The 12152-nt window shown below is 41.9% G+C and overlaps 1 protein-coding gene across 2 annotated transcripts in view; it reads right to left on the reverse strand.

Moving 5' to 3' along the window:
- DNAJC1 (DnaJ heat shock protein family (Hsp40) member C1) overlaps window positions 1-12152 on the reverse strand; it is a 157570-nt gene that overhangs the window by 104113 nt on the left and 41305 nt on the right. The gene's annotated exons all lie outside the window — the stretch shown is intronic.

The following is a 12152-nucleotide window of genomic DNA, read 5'->3' on the forward strand; positions in this document are numbered from 1 at the left end:
ACAGTTACTGGTCAAGGTTAATGGGGAAAAAAGTAATACAACTGCCCTTAGATTAGTTTACAGCACAGGGGTGTAAATATGACTGTCAGCTTAAATTAATTTCAACCAGGTTTGTCTTGGTCATTAATATAACCAGGGGTTCCAACGGTAGACACAAGCCTTAACAGGCCATACACGTACAACACGGAAATGTGACAGTCATCTTATAAATCAAACCCATTTATAAAATGTGTCTACATTGTAGAAGATCTATTTTTGGTACAAAATGTCAACGTGCATTTAGTAATTGTAAACAGATGTACTGGTGAGCACTTGACAACCCATTCGGACAGTGAACATAAACCAGGAAAGCAACTTTAGGTTGTTGATGAATTATCAGAAGCAAGAACTAGATGAAAACTATTAAAAGCATGTTGGGAAAACTGACCGATGTCAAACTATTTTCACAACCGACATTTACATTTTAGTCAACATGGTAAATCTACAATTTGGAAACTAATAATTAAACAAAGATTTCTTCTTCATTTATTTATAATAATTTAAAAACTTTAAGGCATTATTATTATTATTACAAAATTAAATGTTTAAAAGAAAGTCATATTAACCTACAATCTTCAATAATTGTTCAATTGATAAAGGTTATATTGTACATCTACAACTTTTAGGATTCCTGTTATGGGGGTCAAATCAATTAGGAGTGAGTTTGTTTCATGAAACGCACATAGATCACGTGAATGTGCGCACTCGAGAAATGCGAGATTCAATTACAAATGCTAAATCGCTGTACTCTCGGCAAGGTTGTGCAGCTTTTCTACAATATGCAATCTGGAAGAAGTGTGTTAAATAGTGGAGAAACCATCCTGGACCACAAAAAAGTGACAACTGAGGTAGCATATAGGCTGTTAGTGGCCAAAAGGAAAGTACTAAAGGTTCTTAAAAGATGTCAAATGGCTGATTTTTGCACTTATTAATGGTTGAAAAATGATAGCAAGCAAGTGTACTTCATAAAATGTAAGTCTTTGCCGTACTTTGGGGTACAGGAAAATGTCTGTCTAGTAAATTCTCAGCGTTTCAAATAATTTTGTAAAAAGGTGGAACACACACATTTAACGGTCATCTCCCATCAATACAATACCTCCAAATACTTGTCTCACATCATTTATACCTCCACAGGGCCGGTTCCAGGTGTAGCAGCGCCCTATGCCAGTATAGGCTGGCGCCCATTCTCCCTTGCATGTGCCCGAAAAAGGCATTTCAGCCGGCGGGTGGAACAGCGGAACAGTGTCCCGCTGAAATTGTGATGGTCAGGAGGACTGCGCCCTCTATGGGGTGGCAGCCCTGTTTGACCGAACTGGTCGAATGCCCCAAGAGCCGGCCTGCACCTCCACATACCAGTCCCACATCATTTACACCTCCACATACCTGTCCCCACATCATTTACACCTCCACATACCTGTCCCACATCATATAACCCATAACTGAGCTTTTTAGAGTAATTCACCTGAAAACTGATATGTCTTTATTGGCCAAATTAAGATTATTCTTTGGGAGGTATATACCGGAGGTTCCGCACCGTGTCCCAACATATTTTACCTTAAAATAAAGATTTTCCCTACATTTCCTCCTGTTTAGGAGGGTGCGTACAAAAAACTGCTAATTTCCTCTGAAAATCAATGCGAGTTTGGAACTGAATTTCAATTTACAACAATGTTTTTTTATCAAGTGTTCCGAACATCTAAATTCAGGACCCCGTGTTATTACGCTTAATAGTAACCATAAACAGATTTGTGACATTTTCAAAGCAGAAAACAATGCTTCAATAGAAATAAATTCAGATAGAAGGTTCACGGACTGAACATAAAGGTCTTGCGATATAAAGATATTCTGCCACTAGATGACGAAGAGTTACTAAGCAACAAAACAGCAAACATAGGCAGCGACCAAATCACAGGCACGGCAGATATGACATTGTGTTAGAAATGTATTTCAGGCTGTGCTTTCCAGGAATCCCATCTACTATGTATGTTACATTAACAGTCAAAACAACCATAAAGGTGTGAAAAGCACAATTTGCTGCCAACAAATCAGTCACCATGAATGTATGGTCGGACGGAATATTATTGATCCCATGTAATGGTAACATGTAATTAAATGGTTCCTCAACCTGTAAGTAATTAGTTTGTATGTCACATCTCGTTATTACTACTAAACACATTGTTTGGCTTTATAATCTCCTTCCATATTCGTCAGATCACCAGTTAGCGAAGTTTAGTTTTGTGGCCGTCAGCTCTGCTGAGCGCCCTGTATTGACTACAATTAGGTCTAGAAACCAGGTTTGCATCAACTTCTGCTATACAGTGATTGTGGCGCTGTAGGTTTGTTCCCACATATCCATCGCTAATTCCTGCAATGAGCAGTAAAAATGTGATTATTGGCTCGTCTCGCCATTAAGATTGAAAACAAATTCAGCAGTCTCACATTTAAAAAAAACAGTACAACATAATTCCCCTGTATAGTTGTTTGCTGCACATTGTATTGTAATAGTCCATTTTACCGACATGTACATTTACATATGTGTGCGCGCTCCCTGAAAGTGGCTTTGAACTAGCACACATGACGCTACACTCGCCATTATGCAGCGTACATCACAGCTAAATTAAGGACAACTCAAAACAAAATGGCGACCCATTATATTAAAGGACTTTACAGACTACGGGGTAAATTTACTTAAGTGAGAGGTTTTAGAAGTGGGAGATGTTGCCCATAGCAACCAATCAGATTCTAGCTAATATCTTCTAGAAGGTGCTAGATAAATGTTAAGTAGAATCTGATTGGTTGCTATGGGCAACATCTCCACTTCTAAAAACTCTCACCTTAGTAAATATACCCCTACATCTGAATACAGGAGCTCTGGCTGCCATTTCAGAAGATCTTTCGCTATGATTTGCCAAGCAAAACCTGGAGGTGAAACAGAGGAAGCTGGCAGATGTGAGGCAGGGAGAAAAGTGTGAAAATATAAAGTTGGGCTTTAGTACATAAAATGGAAGGTGCCCACACACATACTGATCTGCACACGATCCCACGATGTGTGCGATTTCCCCTGAACTCTCCCCCGGCAGCTCCTACACACGATTTGGAGTAAAAAGCAGTAAGATCTATCGCGCATCTTAACTTTTTTTTTTTTTTTTCCCCAGTGCATTTTGTCCCAGATTGTCAGATCTGCCCTACTGCATGGCAGATCTGACGATGCGATGTGCGACCTGCGGGGACGCGCATCGCATCGTGATCATGAGTTAGGACTCACGATTTCCTCACGATTTGGCCATATTTTACACGATCTGTCGTCACGATTCGTCGGAATCGGCCAGATCGTGTAAAATATCGCTATGTGTGTGGGCACCTTAACACTCCAGTGACATTGTCCAATAAATGTGCGTTTTCTATTTTGTGCACCAAATTCCAAATTTATATTTACAGAACCTATTTCTAGGAAGGAGTAATCCCTATTTAGGGATACAGGCAGCCAGCCCTTCTCCCTGTCAACTCAGACAAAACTCTACTTGCCATTTAAGTGAATATTGGGGGATGGTTTAACATGTAAGCGGAAACTGCAGAAGGGTGGCCTGATGGGAATACAGCAACACCAATTGGATAGCACTAAAAACCATTCTAAACCAGGTCAATTAAAAGACTTAAGAGTGGGTGGCGCTTAGTAAACACAGCAAGGGGTATTCTATATCGCTTTATTAAAAAATTAATATTACCATAAATAATGATAGTACAGGATCAACATTTATAAAACTCCCGGGAGTGGGGATATAAATTCAACAATTTAATTACAATAAAAGCACAGTATACAACAAAAATATATATCCAAAAAGGTATAAACTGGCTTGTGGCAGACTGCTACTTGTAATTAAATTGAGAATTTATATCCCCACTCCCGGGAGTTTTATAAATGTTGATCCTGTACTATCATTATTTATGGTAATATTAATTTTTTAAGAAAGCGATATATAATACCCCTTGCTGTGTGTGCTAAGCGCCACCCACTCTTTTGCCTATTTTCCACTATTATTGTTTATTTATATGGCGCCACAAGTGTTCCACAGCGCCTTACAAAGTACATAAGCAAATAGATTGATTTACAGTACAGTACAATACAATACATTACAGGACATGGATAATATACATTGCTACATTCGCGACCATAACACCCAAATAAGCAACAGAGCAAAGGACCAAGTGTCAGGTGCCCTGGTAGAGAGTAAGAAGTAGATGAAGGTAGAGTAAGGAGAGGCACAAGAGGGTAGAGGGCCCTGCTCGTAGGAGCTTACATTCTAAGGGGTTTGGCAAAGCCTCTTGTTGGTGTGCAGCAGTATATACAATAGGGGAGTGAGATCCATACACCGCCACTGGCACTTGGGCTATTATCTGTTTTTTTTAATTAAAAGACTGACCCAATCCTTCTCACATAATAGTTAGCGTACGTGACTGCGACTAATTGGGCTCGGCGGAGCAATTACATTTTTGCTTCATTCGGGTGTGATTGCCACCAGCATTTCTGTTCGCAGCCTCCTGAGGTGGCGACAAGCAGAAATGTCAGATAAGGTCGTGGTTTGGGCGCCCTAACAAGGACTTAGATGGGTTCAGCCACTTCAGACGGCTAACCCTGGTCGAATTGGGCACCCAAAAGAATTTAATTGCTACATTGAGCACACGTTAATTAGCTTATCTACAAAAAAAAGAATTGAATCGCCCCATTTGAGGGGGATTATCACGCCTTTAAAGAGTGGAACAGTGAAAAAGTTACACATAGCAACCAATCAGCTTCTACTTATGATTTTATAGAATGTATTTGAGAAATGCTAGCTAGAGGCTAATTGGTTGGTATGGCTAACATCGCCACTTGCCCAGTCTTTAGGAGGCTTGATACATTTCCCCCATAAAGCCCACCTGCTGTAATTAGCAGGGTGGTAAATAAACAGGTGCTCCAACTTGGGAAGAAAGCATCGGCCTGGACTGAACGTAGCACCTCTGCCCTGAAATTTCTCAAAGCCTGATCTCGGTCACATGTAAAAAGCAATCATCCATGTATAGCCAAAGGTCACAGACATACTAGCGTGGCACTTTGCATGTTGCAACGGTCATTTTAATTTTATTGCACCTCAAAACTAAAATTCTGTACTAAGCAATCAGATTCTATAGGAGAAAGTGTCCAACATGAAAAGCTTAATATCATTAAACAGATAAGTATGCATAATTACATATACTGAGCAGCATGACAAAAAGGTAGAGTCTCGTGAACGGCTGCAACACACTGAGTGGCATTACAAGTGACTTTGGAGCTAAAGGATTACCAACTGGCATAATGCCAGCCAGAGCTGAGCCATTCATAAATGCAACATCACAATCTATAGATCTTTACGGTTTCATTATCCAGTCCTTATATCAGTGTGACAGATGCCGCTCTACACAGGGGAAAAGGTGATTTTACTTCACACATGATAATTTCCTTTTCAGCTCTGCTATGCATAAAATACATTTTAATTTAAAAAAATAAAAAGTGTAAAAAAAAAAATCAAGGTGCATAAGATGGGATATGGGTCACACATACACACATACATAAACTAAATTTAAAATGGTTTATGCAAAGATTCAATTAAAATATTTAATAAAACTATAGTGAAAAAGTGCTGCATAGGACAATTTGGAATGGGTAGTAATTCCTTCTATATACACACAACAAGCCAAGCTGCAGAAAGTGAGGTAATATTAAGATTCCAGGCTAGGCTCCTTTCCGTCAGATACATTTATAACATAATAATGACGCTTTACTTGATCATTCCCACCAATCACAACATTGTCACGAAATGTTTAATAAAAGTCAATAAAATTGACCCATTCGTTATCATATATTTCTATGTGAAATTAAGTCACCTCTTTAAATCTTACACAGATCATCCTAATTAAAATACAGTACATTGGTAAAAGTTGGGTGGAAATGTGTGCTGGCCCAACGGACAGAGGCCCTCATTCAGAGGCGGTCGGAGGATGCAAGCGGTCGCTCAGAAACTGGGCGGCCGCTTGCATCCTGACCGGCTGCCTCTGTTTCGGTCGTTAGGCTGTGGGTTTACACCCATAGCTGTAACGACCGCTAGGGTGATGGTCGCGATGGTCATAGACCATCGCGACCATCGGGGCTTACGACGAGACCCTAGGGTAGGGTCTCACTTGTCGTAAGCCCCGGAGAGCTTCTGGCTCTGTCAGAGCCGGAAGCTCTCCACTGACATCACTAGTGATGTCAGTGGGGTCTCCCCCAAACGGCAGGCGTTACCATGGGAACGCCTCAGTTTGGGCTGCCACCCCCCCGGCCCGCCTTCCAAATGGGGCGAGCTGTCAATCAACATCGACAGCTCGCCCCCTTTGGAAAGAGACCCGCTACGACAGGCGCTGTCGGTCGTAGCGGGCCTCACGCATGCGCACGAAGGAGCCGGCTCCCTCGTGCGCATGCACACTGGACAAACATCGAGGCGGCCGTGCGGTCGTAGACCGTACGGCCGCCTCTGAATGAAGCCCAGAGTTCAGCACCGAGGACAGAAGTGAAGCTGGACACGACCTGAGAGTCTACAGGCCCCCATACACGGCACGATATAGGTGCTATATAATGCCATGTATGGGCACGATATCGTACCGGATATCGTGCTGCGCGCTCCCGCGGGGTCGTACATCGTATCCCCCCAGGTTTCCTGCAAAACCATCTGATCTGGGATGCGATGTACGATCCCATTCAGATGAAGGAGAGGGAAGCCAGCATATCATGCGGTCTGCGGGGACCGCATGATTGCCGGCGGTGACAGCACGATCCTCGGCAGTCGCCCTACACGGTGCATCGCACAGTGTATGGCCACCTTACGTGATGTCGTTTGCTTTCTTTACTCGCTGATTACCGTCTGGTTATATGAAGTTTCAGTTATTTAAAACTTGGGACACTCTGCTGACATTTCTGAAAGACCTGTACAGTAGTAGTATGAAGCAAGAGACTGGCCCCTTGTGAATTTATATTCTGAAAATCACCTGCCAAGGCCTAGTGTGTACATTAAAGTGTACTAGTCACCTTCATACAGTAGGAGGCTGCCAATTTGTAGCCTACCCTCTCACCATGGTCTCAGACCCTCCAACTTGACCCTTTCCATCAGGTACACAATGCTCTGCTCCTGGACTTCCCACTTGATTCATGATTGCCATCACCTGTGTTAAAAATTCTCTTCTCTTCGATTAGTCAGTTCAACACAGGTGACTGCAATCATAAATTAAGTGGGAAGTTGGAGGGTATGTTGTCTAATACCTCTTTTATACCGAAATTCCGGGTCTGACCCGGAGGTAGGAACAGAATTCCAATCCGGATGAGACCTGGAATTTCCCCCGGCGCCAACCCAGGATATTCCTAAGTTGGCGCCGTTCACACTGGAGTCGGGTCTGCAGAGATCCGGCTTTTCCGGCATTCAAGTGAAGGCTTGGAGATGACATCACTGTGACCCAGATCGTGCCGTTTACACTGCAGGGTTTCACGGGTTATTCCCTGTGTTTAACCCTGCAAGTTACCTGGGTTGGATTGCCGGGTCACTCGACCCGGCATTCCAACCCTTTTCCCTCTTACACCAAGGAGCTGCCCGGGTTAACCCTGCAATAACCCAGGTTTTAGCTCTGGTGTAAAAGGGGTATGAGTAACCTCTCCAAATTCTATTATATTGATCTTCTAAATTCTAGTTCATAACACACACACATATACATACATATATATATATATATATATATATATATATATATTACTGTAATTGTCCTTGAGCACAATATGCTGATGATGCCTGGATCCGTTTTCCATCACCCCATTCTTGCAGTCTTAAAGCAGAATAGGGCTTGTGCTGCTCACTTACTAGCCATAACCGTTCAAGTATGAGACTCAGATGATGCGAGTGCTGGACGGTGAATGAATATTCATGTTATCCATACCATCCACACAACGCTGCACACCAGTGCTCTGTACAAGTAGGGATTTAAGTAGCAAGGTAATCTACTTAATAGTGTCAGATTATATACTGTATACATGGAAACTGCGATCTTTCATTGTTTTAATCATGACTTAATCATTCATGATCGTCCCACTTTAATGGACTACCAAACCCAATGATAATAAGGGGGGCGGCCCTTTTCCTGCAAAGTGCCTTTCAGAGCCTAGTATGGCTGAAAATAGCTTGCAGTAGGGTTCTGGCTGAAAATAGCTTGCAGTAGGGTTCTGGCTGAAAATAGCTTGCAGTAGGGTTCATAATAAAGATACACATCATATCTTAAAACATTTCAGATTAAGTGCACTTTTATATAAAGACCTATGAATGATACAAGATGACTGGTGCAAATTAAACCAACTTCTGTCACTGCAGCTCTGTTACAAAGTAAAGTATTATCTCCCCACTATGATGCAGACAGCTGAAGCAACTGCCACATCTTTAAGACAGTGTCTGAATGGAATCTGATACAGTCGCCTCCTGTATATGACAGAGCCAGTCCAGGCTGTGCACTACTGCAGATCACGTGTACAAGGCGTGTTAGCCACTATCTGCACAGTTAGATAATTCCCTCTGCTGCAATACAGTTGTGAGCTTGGTGACCAATTGATTTAAGTATAAAACTTCAATTACTCCAGGTGAACTATTATCACACATTGCTTTCACTACATTCATGTGAAATACTGGTTTTACTTCTTATTGGAGCCTTGTTCCGATTTAAATCGCACAAGGGGCCTGATTCAGAGCCGCTCGTAAGCGGCCGCTCGTTCGTTCCGAGCGATGTTTGCACAACTGCGCATGCGTACGGTTCGTAATACGCATGCGCGAACCAGTCAGTGCGGCCGAAAATCGTTTGTTCGCTAAATAGCGAATGCCTGATAATTTGAGTGACAGGAGGAGGCGTATGTGGGTGGTAACAGGGGAAGGTCCTTGAAAACGGGGAGTGGAGATCAGAACGCAGGCGTGCTTAAAGGTCAAAACGGGCGTTTTATGGTTGTGCATAATTAATACAGCAGCGTCATTGACCACGTCACTGGGTTATTTTATAGCCAGAACTGCTAGCAAGATTGTGGTAGCAAAAACCAACCACAAGAATAGCGAGCAGTTCATACGCTGGTCGATGTACTCGATTAAACTAATAAATAGTGGACATGACGTAGGATGCGAGCGGCCAGGGGGCGTAGTTTACGCTCGTTCAGACAGAGGCGTGAACAGACCGCAAAGAGCGAACGGTTCATTTGAATAGCCACCCCTTTTTTCTGAACGAGCGAGCGCAAATAGCGTCTGGCTCTGAATCAGGCCCAAAGTTCCATTTACAGCTTAAAGCACCCATCGGACAGCATAAATATAAATCCCACCAACCTTGCCCCCTCCCAGCTCCACAAGTTGTTTCATATTGAGTTGTGAATTAAGTGACGGTAACGTCATACAGGCGGTGGAGAAGGGTTATATAGGTAGGCAGAATTAGACATGATTTTGCTTAGGGAATAAAAGGCAAGGACTGAGGAATGGCCAATGCCAGTAGTTTCCAAGGGACAGATTGGAAGCTTTGCACTAAAGCTGGGTACACATTACGCGATCCATTGCACAATATATCGTTCCGCCGCGGATTGGAATGATATATTGTACGGATCGCATGGTATGTACGGTCCATGTCCGTGCACGAGGATGTTTATCGTCTCATCCCACAGCAGATGGGACTATGCAATGAACAGCGCTATGCTGTTAAAAGCAACATGGAACGATATATTGCTGGGTCGCACACCACACTGTGCAGTGTGTGCAGACAGCGTGATACCTAGTTACATTGTGGGCTCCCGTCGGCTGTGTGCACCATCTTGTAGTTCGTAGCCGGCAACAAGGGTATATTCAGTTGCATTAGACAGTAAAGATGAATTTACATTTTCATATTACCTCTGCATATGGGGGATCTGGAAAACCAAAATCATCAATTGTTTATATGGTGCCACAAGGGCTCTGCAGCACATAAAGCACATAAATAGTGCAAACAGAAGATTAAAGTGACAAAGAATATGCAGTCATAACATCCACAAAGTAACACCTGCTGAACCCAAAAAGGTTCGCTGCCACTGTTGGCCGGCAGGAGGGGATTATGGTATAAGTGAAGGAGAGAAGAGGGCCCTGCTCGTGAGAGCTTACAATCTGCCAAATTCTGGCACACGTCAACTAGTCCTGTGTTTTTAGATCAAAATATACGAGAGTTTGACTCACCAGAGCTCACCTCTTACGTGGCCTATATATCCACAGCCTCAATCCCCGTACTGCCGACACCGATCAGCGGACATCAATTATCTGTGATCCGTCTGGGAAATTCAACACGACAATCTCTGACTTCTCGATTCCGTCCATTTTCAGGTCTGAATCAGGGAAATCGAGATTGTCCAACACGTTGGATTTCTCCACTCTCCCGACCCAGGTATCAGCAGAACAGGGAATTTCCCCGATACAGGCTAGGTGTATGGGCCCCTTAGTATATCATGTGCTATAGTCACACTAAATATTACATAGGTCAAATTACATCACTGTCTACCCCTTATTTACATGGTGTATTGAATATTGCCAGGCTTTATTTTCTAAGCAAGAAATGTGCTTTTTGTATTTTTTTGTTTCTTTGCTTTGCGGAAACTGTCTACATTAAAAAAGCACAACTCTAAAATGAATCCCGTTGTGGCACAAAACATGCCTTACACATCCATCACGATATGTGTTTCATTAGCACATTCCTAAACTTAATTTTATTTTCACATATAAAAGTTAAAATATGGTGTTACAGAACAAGCCGGGAAATGCTTAATCACCATAGGTCTGATGGTGTTAGTAACCGTACAACATAAAGTTTACATGGCAACACTTTTTTTTTTAATGTACTTGATAAAATAGAATCACGTGTGCCTCTTGGATTTAGATAATCTGCTGAGTATATCACCTTAAAGCAACAATGTGCCCAATTCTGGCAAACAGGCATGCCATTTAGGAAACTTCAAATATTGTAAGGATAAGATGTAGTTATAACCGTGTAAATTCCAGATACGCATCAGCCAAGAAATTCTTTAGTAGGGTAACAAAGGTTACATTATAATGGGATTAAATGCATTAATATTTGCAAAAGTTAGATAATCGATCATTTAACAGTAGTGCAAGAATATCCAATAGCAGGCATACAAATAGTTTTCAATCTACACAGACAAGCAATTGAGCAACATAAATATTAGAGACTGCATTTGCATGCTATCAATCTTATAGCAAAACAGAATATAGTATGTTTCAGGGAGCGTTTTTACCAGCATGGTAAACATTTTGAAATATTAGAACAAACATTTGTAACCCCTCAGCTCAGATTTGCCTCTATGCCTTATTACACATTTGCACAATCATGTTCCAACAAAACCTACAGTGAACGGACATTGTAACCATAAATCTCATGTTTCAATTAATTTTGAAGAGCAGTTTCTGTGTATACCTATATATAAAATGGCAATTTTCTTGGATGGAGGGGTGGCAGGTGACCTCCAGTTTTTTGCAAGTCAACCTAGCATAAAGTAGCGTGGACAGAATATCTTCGTATCCATAAACTAGAATTAAATCCTTCAGCAACCCAAGAACACCAAGCAGCAGACTAAATAAAAAGTTGTATGCTTAACACAATGACATATTTCAGTGTGAGCAAGTTATGGACTGTCATTTCAGTGTGAGCAAGTTATGGACTGTCATTTCAGTGTGAGCAAGTTATGGACTGTCAGAAAAGGTTGAAAGGGAAATGTCAGGGACCAATCAGGTCTAGTGTGTATCTGATCATTAGTGTGTATTAGGAAGAGGCTATCACATATAAAATATGCTTGGTTGACAATTTAAGCTGGGTACACAAAGAATTTCTGTCCAACCATCCAACTAGTTGACTGGTTGGAATGAAAATCTGGTAACGTATGGGAGTAACTGATGATCAGCAATTTGCTCCTAAATGCCAGAACACAGATTAAAATGGTCGTTCAGACAAGTTTGTTAAATGTTTAATCTAAACAATTTGTTCAAACAACAGTTTTTTGTTGAAGGTCCGCTGCTAGACCG

Source organism: Taudactylus pleione, unplaced genomic scaffold (assembly GCF_031769625.1).
Source record: "Taudactylus pleione unplaced genomic scaffold, aTauple2 ptg000610l, whole genome shotgun sequence".
Classification (NCBI taxonomy): domain Eukaryota; kingdom Metazoa; phylum Chordata; class Amphibia; order Anura; family Myobatrachidae; genus Taudactylus; species Taudactylus pleione.